Consider the following 10,091-nt stretch of genomic DNA (forward strand, 5'->3'; position numbering starts at 1 on the left):
GTCTAAAAAATGAGAGAAATGAATTTATTTACAAAATATAAACGGACTTATAGACATAGAAAACTCATAGTTACCAAAGGCGAAGGGGGGGAAGGAGAAATGGATCCAGAGTTTGGGATTAGTGTGTGTGTGTGTGTGTGTGTGTGTGTGTGTGTGTGTGTTAGTCACTCAGTTGTGTCCAACTCTTTGCGACTCTATGGACCATAGCCTACCAGTCTCCTCTGTCCATGGCAAGAATACTGGAGTGGGCTGCCATTCCCTTCTCCAGCACATTAACATATGCATACTGCTGTATATAAGATAGATAACCAACAAAGACCTACTGTATAGTATGGGGAATCCTACTCAATATCTTATAATAATCTAAATGGGAAAGAATCTGAAAAATGATAAATCACTGTGCTGTACAACAGGGTGTGAAAGTAACACAACATTGCTAATCAATTGTATTTCAATTTTTAAAAAGTAGCACTTTAGTGATACAAACTGAAGTTGGTTCCAACCCTCCAGATGACTGGGAGTTCAGACTTCAGTGGAGTAAGGAACTGCAGATGAAGTGGAAACAGCAGGAGGACTAGAACTAAGAGTGGAGCCTGAAGATATGACTAAGTTGCTACATTCTCATGATAAAGCTTGAGGGGATGAGGAGTTGCTTCTTATGGATGAGGAAAGACAGTGCCTTCTTGAGATGGAATCTACTCCTGGTGAAAGTCGTTGGATGACAACAGAAGATTTAGAGTACAACACACACTTGATAAAGCAACACAAGGGTTTGAGAGAAACAACTTCAATTCTGAAAGAAGTTCTACTGTGGGTAAAACACAACAGAGAAATTGTGAAAGGAAGCATCAACTGATGTGACAAATGTTGTTATTGTTTTCTAATTTTAAGAAATTGTCACAGCCTTCCCAACCTTCAGTAAACAGCAAACTCATCAGTCAGCCATCATCCCCATGGAGCCAAGACCCTCCACCAGCACAAAGATTACTACTCACTGAAGACTCATTTGACAGCAGTTTTAGCAGCATAGTATTTTTAATTAAGGTATGTACATTTTTTAGATATGCTATTGCACACATTTTTAGATATGTTATTGTGTAACTAAGGTATGTGCATTTTTTAGGTATGCTGTTACACACAGAGACATTACGTTGCCAACAAAAGTCTGTCTAGTCAAGGCTATGGTTTATCCAGTAGTCATGTATGGATGTGAGAGTTGAACTATAAAAAAAGCTAAGCACTGAAGAATTGATACTTTTGAACTGTGGTGTTGGAAAAGATTCTTGAGAGTCCCTTGGACTGCAAGGAGATCCAACCAGTCCATCCTAAAGGAAATCAGTCCTGAATATTCTTTGGAAGGACTGATGCTGAAGCTGAAACTGCAATACTTTGGCCACCTCACGTGAAGAACTAACTCGTTTGAAAAGACCCTGATGCTGGGAAAGATCGAAGGCAGTAGGAGAAGGGGACAGCAGAGGATGAGATCGTTGGATGGCATCACTGACTCAATGTACATGAGTTTGAGTAAGCTCCGGAAGTTGGTGAACAGGGAAACCTGGCATGCTGCAGTCCATGGTGTCGCAAAGAGTCGGGCATGACTGAGCGACTGAACTTAACTGAACTGATTGCACACTTGGCTTCCCAGGTGGCACCAGTAGTAAAGAATCCTCCTGCCAATGCTGGAGACATGAGACACAAGTTACGTCCCTGGGTCAAGAAGATCCCCTGAAGGAGGAAATGGCAACCCACTCAAGTATTCTTGCCTGGAGAATCCAGGCAAGACAGAGGAGCCTGGTGGGCTGCAGTCCATGGGGTTGCAAAGAATCAAACATAACTGAGCCTGCACACACAGAGGCATAGAGGCATCACACACTTAATAGACTGCAGTGTAGTGTAAACATAACTTTTCCATGCACTGGGAAACCAAAAAGTTTGTGTGAGTTGCTTTACTGTGATATTCACTTTATTGCAGCGGTCTATACCCAAATCCACAATGTCTTGGAGGTGAGCCTGTAGATACAGGAAAGCTTCATGCAGCGTTTCAGTTCACCTCTATGTCTGCTGTTCAGCTGCTCAGTCATGTCCTACTCCTCACGAGTCCATGGACTGCAGCACACCAGGCTTCCCCGTCCTTCACTGTCTCTCAGGGTTTGCTCAAACTCATGTCCATTGAGTCTATAATGCCATCCAACCAGCTCATCCTCTCTCACCCCTTTCTCCTCCCGCCTTCAATCTGTCCCAGCATCAGGGTCTTTTCCAGTGAGTTGGTTCTTCACATCAGGTGACCAAAGTATTGGAGCTTCAGCTTCAGTATCAATCCTTCCAATGAATATTCAGAGTTGATTTCCTTTTGTATTGACTGGTTTGCTGTCCTTGCAGTCTAAGAGACTCTCAAGAGTCTTCTCCAGCATCACAGTTCAAAAGCATCAATTCTTCGGGGCTCAGTGTTCTTTATGGTCCAAATCTCACATCCTTACATGAGTACTGGAAAAGCCATACATTTGACTATACAGACCTTTATCGGCAAAATGATGTCTCTGCTTTTTAATAAGCTGTCTAGGTTTGTCATAACTTTCCTTCCAAACAGCAACTGTCTTTTAATTTCATGGCTGCACTCACTGTCTCCATGATTTTGGAACCCAAGAAAATAAAATCTGCCACTGTTTCCACTTTTTTCCCATCTATTTGACATAAAGTGATGAGACTGGATGCCATGATCTTCGTTTTTTGAACACTGAGTTGTAAGCCAGCTTTTTCACTCTCCTCTTTCACTTTCATCAAGAGGCTCTTTAATTCCTCTTCCCTTTATGCCATTAGGTGGTGACATCTGCATAACTGAGGTTTTTGATATTTTCCCCAGCAATCTTGATTCCAGCTTCTGCTTCATCCAGCCCAGCATTTTGCATGATACACTCTGCATATAAAGTAAATAAGCAGGGTGACAATATATAGTTTTGATGTACTTCTTTCCCAATTTTGAACCAGTCAGTTGTTCCATGTCTAGTCCTAACTGTTGCTTCTTGTCCTGAATACAGGTTTCTCAGAGACAGTAAGGAGGTCTGGAGTTACCATCTCTTTAAGAATTGTCCAGTTTGTTGTGATCCACACAGTCACATGCAATTTGATCTCTGGTTCCTCTTGCTTTTTCTAAATCTACCTTGAATATATGGAAGATTTCGGTTCACATACTGTTGAACCTAGGTTGAGGGATTTGGGGCATTTTCTTGCTAGCATGTACAGTACCGTAGTTTGTACAGTAGTTTGAATGTTCTTTAGCACTGACTTTCTTTGGGATTGGCATGAAAACTGACCTTTTCCAGTCCTGAAGCCACTGCTGAGTTTTCCAAATTTTCAGTTCACCTCCAGGGAGCACCAAAGTATAATTATAATAGAGCAAAAGGAAAAAAAAAAAAAAAAATAGAGCAAAAGGGTGCTGATTTCAAAGAGGTGCCTTGTTTTGTTGTCTTGAGTTGAAGTTACCTACTTCATGTCATCCTGAGGTTCAGGGTGGGACAAAATATGCCATCATGGCACTTTGATTATTTTTAATTAAAGTAATTTAAGAAATGTCTGAGGAAAAAAAAAAGAAATGTCTGAGGCAAGAGGGACATTTTTTAAACATTCTTTTTTATTTTTTGATTTATTGTCAGCTGAGAGAGGTCTTTATTACTGCGTATGGGCTTTGTCTCTTTGTGGAGATTGGGGGCTACCCTCTCGTTGAGGTGCGTGGGTTCTCGTTATGGTGGTGTCTCTTGTTGCAGAGCGCAAGCTCTAGGGGCACGGGCTTCAGTAGTCTCTGCTCTCAGGCTCTAGGACACAGGAAGAAGGTCATTTTGATCCCTCCTATCTCCCTAGAAGCAGGACATAAACTCCCCCTGGGAGAGGGGGATTCCTTGCAGCCTGTGTATCAGAGGGTGGAAGTGGTGCCCTCAGACCCTCTGCTGGGAGAGCCATGGAGACTGAGGCCCGTCGGCCAGTCCTTCTGGCAGGCGGGGTGGTTACCTGGGTGGTGTCTGTTTTTGCTGGAATCGGTCCCCAGTATCCTCCTCTTGATAACCTGGCTTTTATGGTAGGAGATGGATACCCAGCCAGGGAGCAGAGGGGTCCATTGTAAGTATCAGTGAAAAAAAATGCCACCTGCCACATCAGTAAACAAAAGGCGGTGAGGTTGTCAACCCAGCACAGTACAGGCACCAGGACGGCCCCAGTGGTGAGCTCTAGAGGGCACCTAGGATGGGAACGGCTTGCCCACCGTCAAGCCCTCAGCCAGTGCAGCCACCTCCAGCGGCCACCCTGAGGCGACTCAGGATGGTGCACAAGACAGTAGCCCCAGGTAGCCGGGTGTGTATCAAAGGGATGAATTCAGTGGTCCCAGGCTCTTGCGTCTCTCCATACCAAGAAACCAATGATAAATTCCTTAACTTGAGATGTCAGGTTTTCCTCTCACTAAGCAGCAATCTTTCAATGTTCCTAACTACCTGGTCCTTGTTTCAAATCTCCTCCATATCCTGGTTCCTCCCCTCGCTTCTTCAGGGCAGTGCCTCAGAGTGACCTGAGATGCTGTGTTTCAGGCTGTCGTTCTCAATTGTGCCCACAGAGTAAAACTTCCCTCTCCACATTTATGTTGTGCAATTTTTTTTTTCCCAGTCGACATGAGACACGCAATGCGATCATGCAGGCACCCCCGAGGAGCCCTTTGCAGGGCCGTCCTGTCCACTTGCTCCCCCTGCCTTCCCCTCTCCCCCATCCCACAGCCATCTCTCTCCCTGTCGCCTCCCTCCATGGTACTTTCCCGTTAAGGCTCACGCGGCTTCTTTCTCCTCTGAGAAAGAAAGCTCTGAGGATTTGCCTTTCCTCAGAGCAACAAGGTGAAGTGAAGAAAAGAGAGAAACACCGCGATTTAACTAGACGGGGCCACCCCTCTGCGGTCAGATGAAGGGCAAGTTCGACAGGACCACGTCGTCACAAGAGGCTCCAGCTTCCAAGGACTTCATGGCCGCTGTTTTTAAGTGCCAGCCTCCGACTGTTCCTGTTTCCATCTGTCGTGTGATGAGGATGTTTGCATAATGGTCTTAACGATGTGGTCCTGTCAGAACCTTGAAAGGTTTCTTTAGGGAAAAAAAGACAATCCCTGAGCTCCCTGCAGCTGTCAGAGCCTGCTTCATTCTGAGGCTCTCAGAGGGGCAGTTGCCGACTGGTGCTGGCCACACGCGGCGGGAAGCTGTTTGGAGCCAAGAAAGCTCTGGAGCTGCCGTCCGCATGCAGTGTCCCGAGGTGAGCTGCTCTAGCTTGCGTTAGGTGGGAATGCTCTCCGCTCCATCTGGGCGGCTTCCCTCGTGGGACGTGAGCCCCTGGGTCTTCTCTCTTTCAAGATCCAGGCCAGTCTGTGTGGAGGCCTCCATCAGGGAGCGGAAGTGGAACTTTAGACTACGCCTCCTCTGATTTTTCTGTGTGCCTGACTATAGCTTTAGTTGTTTTTATGTGTCGTAAGCCACTCACGGTCCATCCTTTTCTGGGAGTCAGGCCACTCTGGAGCCTCTTTCTGGGAAAGGAAATGGAATTGGGGGCTACGCCTCATCTGATTCTTCATGGGACCATGTGTTATGTGTCAGCGCTTGCACTGACCAGTTGAGACATCTTTGGTGAATACAGGGCTCATGTTTGACAACACCAGGGTATCCTTCCCTATTGCGTTGGTTTCGCCTATGGTGGAGTGTTGATTAAGACTTTTCCTTTCTGAGCTAGCTTTATCTTTTATCTGGGCAGGACTCAGCCTCCTCTCTCAATTGTCCTGCTATTTATATTTTGGAGTTTCTGTCCACAGGCAAGGAATTCACTTTACTCTCCCAGGGTGTCCATCTACCTCCTGCCTCAGCTCTAGATTTTGGTAACAATTCCTTTCCTCTTGGTTTCCACTAGAAATTAAGGTTTTTAAGAGTTGGGGATTCTAATCTAAATATGCAATTGCAGCTACTAAAATAATAAAGCATTTCACTATACAGTAGGTACATCCCACTCAAAACGTGGGATGTACATTTTGAGTAAAAAGGAGTTTTATGCACAGTTGGGCTGAGATTAGATTAAGCTTAATTGAGTAAGTTAATTTTGTTATTAAAAGTAATTAGACTGTGCAGGACTAGATTTGTTTTCTCTCTGCTAACAGAACAAGTTTACTTAGAATAAAGTTACTTAGTAGAAACTTTTGATAACAGATCGTGTAGATTTCCTTGCCTTTAAGTGATCTGTGTTTGTTTTTCAATAATCACAGTGACCTATGGTTCTGTACGACCAAATGTGTTTTAAAACTTTTTGATACTTTTGATGAGTTTCCTATCAAATTCTAAAGTTTTTTTTTCTTTTTCTTTTTTTTTTTCCTTCGGCTAGCTTTGGGATGCTTCAGAGGGCCCTTGAGGTACTTCAGAAAGGGCTTCCCAGATGGCGCTAGTAATAAAGAGCCTTCCTGCCAATACAGGTAGACATAAGACGCAAGTTAGATCCCTGGGTCAGGAAGACCCCCTGGGGGAGGGCACAGCAACCCACTCCAGTATTCTTACCTGGAGAATCCCATGGACAGAGGGCCCTGGCGGGCTGCAATCTATAGGGTCACACAGAGTTCGACATGACTGATGTGACTTAGCACGCATGTATATTAAACTGACTAGAATTGATTGGCATGCTAAATTACATGCAAAGCATTGTGAAGTGAGTGATAAGCCATTGTATGGTATAAATAAATGCTATTAATACAGACATTCTGGAAACTATATAAAGCTTCTGAAATTTGTATATGCTCTGGTATAATGTTATAAGTTTAGTTGTTATCTTACAATGTTGTATGTAACAACTTAGATAAACATCTTTGCTAAAAAGACTTCTAATCACGTCTTTAACTTTGCCTTTTTAAGATCTTTCTCATTCACAGTCAGCAAAGTTGATACTTTTCAAAGCTGCAGCATCTTCAAGAAGGATAATAGAAAGGATGTTTTGACAAAACTAGATTTCTGATAACTTCGAAATCATACTGTTAAACTAGGTAAGATATATTAATGGAAACTCCAAACTCATAAATGTTAGTAAAGAGGATCAATCATATAGAACTGAGTAAACTGATGAATATGGTTATAGTTGTTTTGCCTAATATATTACTGGCTTTTAATCTGTGTTTCTCCTAAGGAAATCTTTTCCCCTAAGTGTAGTTATGACACAGTCAGAAAGTTAAAATCAATAGATAAGTATGGGAACTGGAACCCAAAGCCTAAGTCCAATTACAAATTACATAACAACAGGGCCAAGGGGTTTCATCAGGTTCAAATAATTGTAGATAAAGAAGGAACGAGACTTGTGCTATTTACTAAAGGTTCTAAGGAATATTCCCTGCCCAAGGCTGATCAGTTCCAAACCACGATCACTCTTCATTGCCCCTGTACAGCAGGAAGTAGCCGAGAACGGTCATCACCCCTTTCCCCACAAAACTGTGGAATGGACATTGAGAGTTGGAAATTGTAATAGTGTACAACAAATCTGACTCCATACTAGATCTGTTTCTTTTACTTTAACCTTCGTATTCTATTGCTTTTGCTACAAGTTGATTACTAAAGGGATGTTGCCTACAGTTTAAAGTATACATAATGAACCATCTCAGGCAACCCTATCCCCATGCTTGAATGTTAAGCTAAAATACCTTTGTTCAGCTCGCAGGAACATCCTGACCCAGCCCACCTCTGAATGGCTTCAGGTAAGAAGGAATTAATATATTCCCTCCCAAATATGGCCAAAACCAGAAGATATTTGCAACAATTTATGTCCATGGGGTCACAAAGAGTCAGCAGACATGACTTAGCAACTGAACAACAACAACAAATAACCTATATTGCCCATCTTATAAAATTATAGTTTCTTGCATTAACAAATGTGTGACTGAGTCTATGATAAAATGAGAATATATAGTTCCATATGAGATTAATGATTGTAATAGCAAAACTCTGGATATGGGAAGAAGTAACAAGAGGGAACATTTTCCTAGACCATAAGAGGCTACTAATTCAAGTGGTCCAGAGACCTTTGGATACTAGTAAAGGTCTAGTATAGCACATTGAGTGGCCTACCAATGAAATTTTTGCCAATCTGGGAATAAACATTCTTAGCACCATAGGATGAAATGGTCATGAAATGCCACCAAAAGGTCAAATTTGTAACCATGACGGGGCTCTACTGACTAAAAATTGGCACTTGCCATCTGTGGATGGTGACTGCAGTAGTGAAATTAAAAGATGCTTGCTCCTTGGAAGAAAAACTATGACAAACCTAGACAGCATATTAAAAAGTAGAGACATTAGTCTGCTGACAAATGTCTGTATAGTCAAGGCTATGGTTTTTCCAGTAGTCATGTATGGATGTAAGAGTTGGATTATAAAGAAAACTGAGCATGAAGAATGGATGCTTTTGAACTGTGGTATTGGAGAAGACTCTTGAGAGTCCCTTGGACTGCAAGGAGATCCAACCAGTCCATCCTAAAGGAGATCAGTCCTGGGTGTTCATTGGAAGGACTGATGCTGAAGCTCCAATACTTTGGCCACACGAATGTGAAGAACTGACTCATTGGAAAAGACCCTGATGCTGAGACAGATAGAAGGCAGGAGGAGAAGGGGACGGCAGAGGATAAGATGGTTGGATGGCATCACCAACTCAATGGACACGAGTCTGAGCAAGCTCCAGGAGATGGTGAAGAACAGGGGAGCCTGTTGTGTTACAGTCCGTGGAGTTGCAGAGTCAGCCACGACTGAGTGACTGAACAGCAAAGTCTGCCTCTCCACTGCAGCTTCGGACCTTCAGCATCCCCTGAAAGAAGTTCGTGGTGGAGATCAGCAGTGAGGTACTCTGTGATCAGGGGGGAAATAATTAGCAGAACAGGCCTTCATATAGTTAGATATTTTCAGAAGAAAGTCCAAATTCTTGCATCTTCTCATATATAGAAAAGCATTAAAATTACTGATGGTGACATCTTCTTTGGCCATTGGGGTGAGAAATGCTTTTCGAAGTAAAAATGGAGTAGCTATGTCAGACTCAGATACCATCAGCCATTAATGTGGGTACCTTGATCAAGTTTATGATTAACCTCCTTACCTGAACCTTTGTTTCTTTTCTGGTTCAAAATGTATTCTCCTGAAGGTTGAGGAGTATCAAAGACGGAAATTGTAACCAAACAGGACCCTATGGAGCCTTGCCAAGACAGGCATTCCCTATATCCTCTGCCATAGCTCCCTCTGAAGTTCCCAGATAACAGTATTTGATGCACGTTTCCTGGGTTGTTTTACAGATGTGAACACCCCCCCCCAGCCCCCACCAAATGGGAGATATTAACTACTTAATGATCGTGAGCACATAGCCCCAGGCCTCCTGGAGCCTAAGGACTGATAATGTTAACCCCTGTGACCTCACTATCAGCCAACCAGAGAACTGTGCATAGACTGATCACACACCAGGCAACCCCCCTCCCTCCCCTGGCTTTTCAAAATGTTTTGCTAAAGCCCTTCAGGGAGCTCAGGGTTTTTAGGGCATGAGCCTCCTCTTCTCCTTCCATTGCCCTGCAATAAACCTTTCTCTGCTTCACATCTTTCGCTGTTTTTGGTCTCACTGTGTGTTGGGCACACGAACTTGCACTAACAATCTCACAGAAGGTGCTGAAGCAAATAGACAATCTATGAGAAACAGACAGCTTCTATTGCCCAGGCTGTCCAGGGAAATTGACTTTTTATTCAGTAGCTCTACCTCTGGCTGACAATAGTAACATTTTCAACTCCCAGATGGCTTCAAAATAAAGAAAAAACAAAGTCCTATAGTGATGATAGTATCAGTTGATCAGTTTAGACTACTCTTGGTAATCTCATTTCCCTGCCAGTGATCAACTTAGGAAATAGCCGTGTGTCCCAGTTTTGAAATGAGGTGAAGCCTAAAATGTTCTTCAGGAAATAGACCAAAAAGAAGTTTGTCCTTCCTCCTCTTCTCCTTGTGGTTATGATTAGATATGATTTGGGAAAATCTACAACATGCCTGGAGATGAAGCCAACACAGCAGGAGGGGGCAAGGGAGGA

This window comes from Dama dama, chromosome 28 (assembly GCF_033118175.1).
Source record: "Dama dama isolate Ldn47 chromosome 28, ASM3311817v1, whole genome shotgun sequence".
NCBI classification, from domain to species: Eukaryota; Metazoa; Chordata; class Mammalia; order Artiodactyla; family Cervidae; genus Dama; species Dama dama.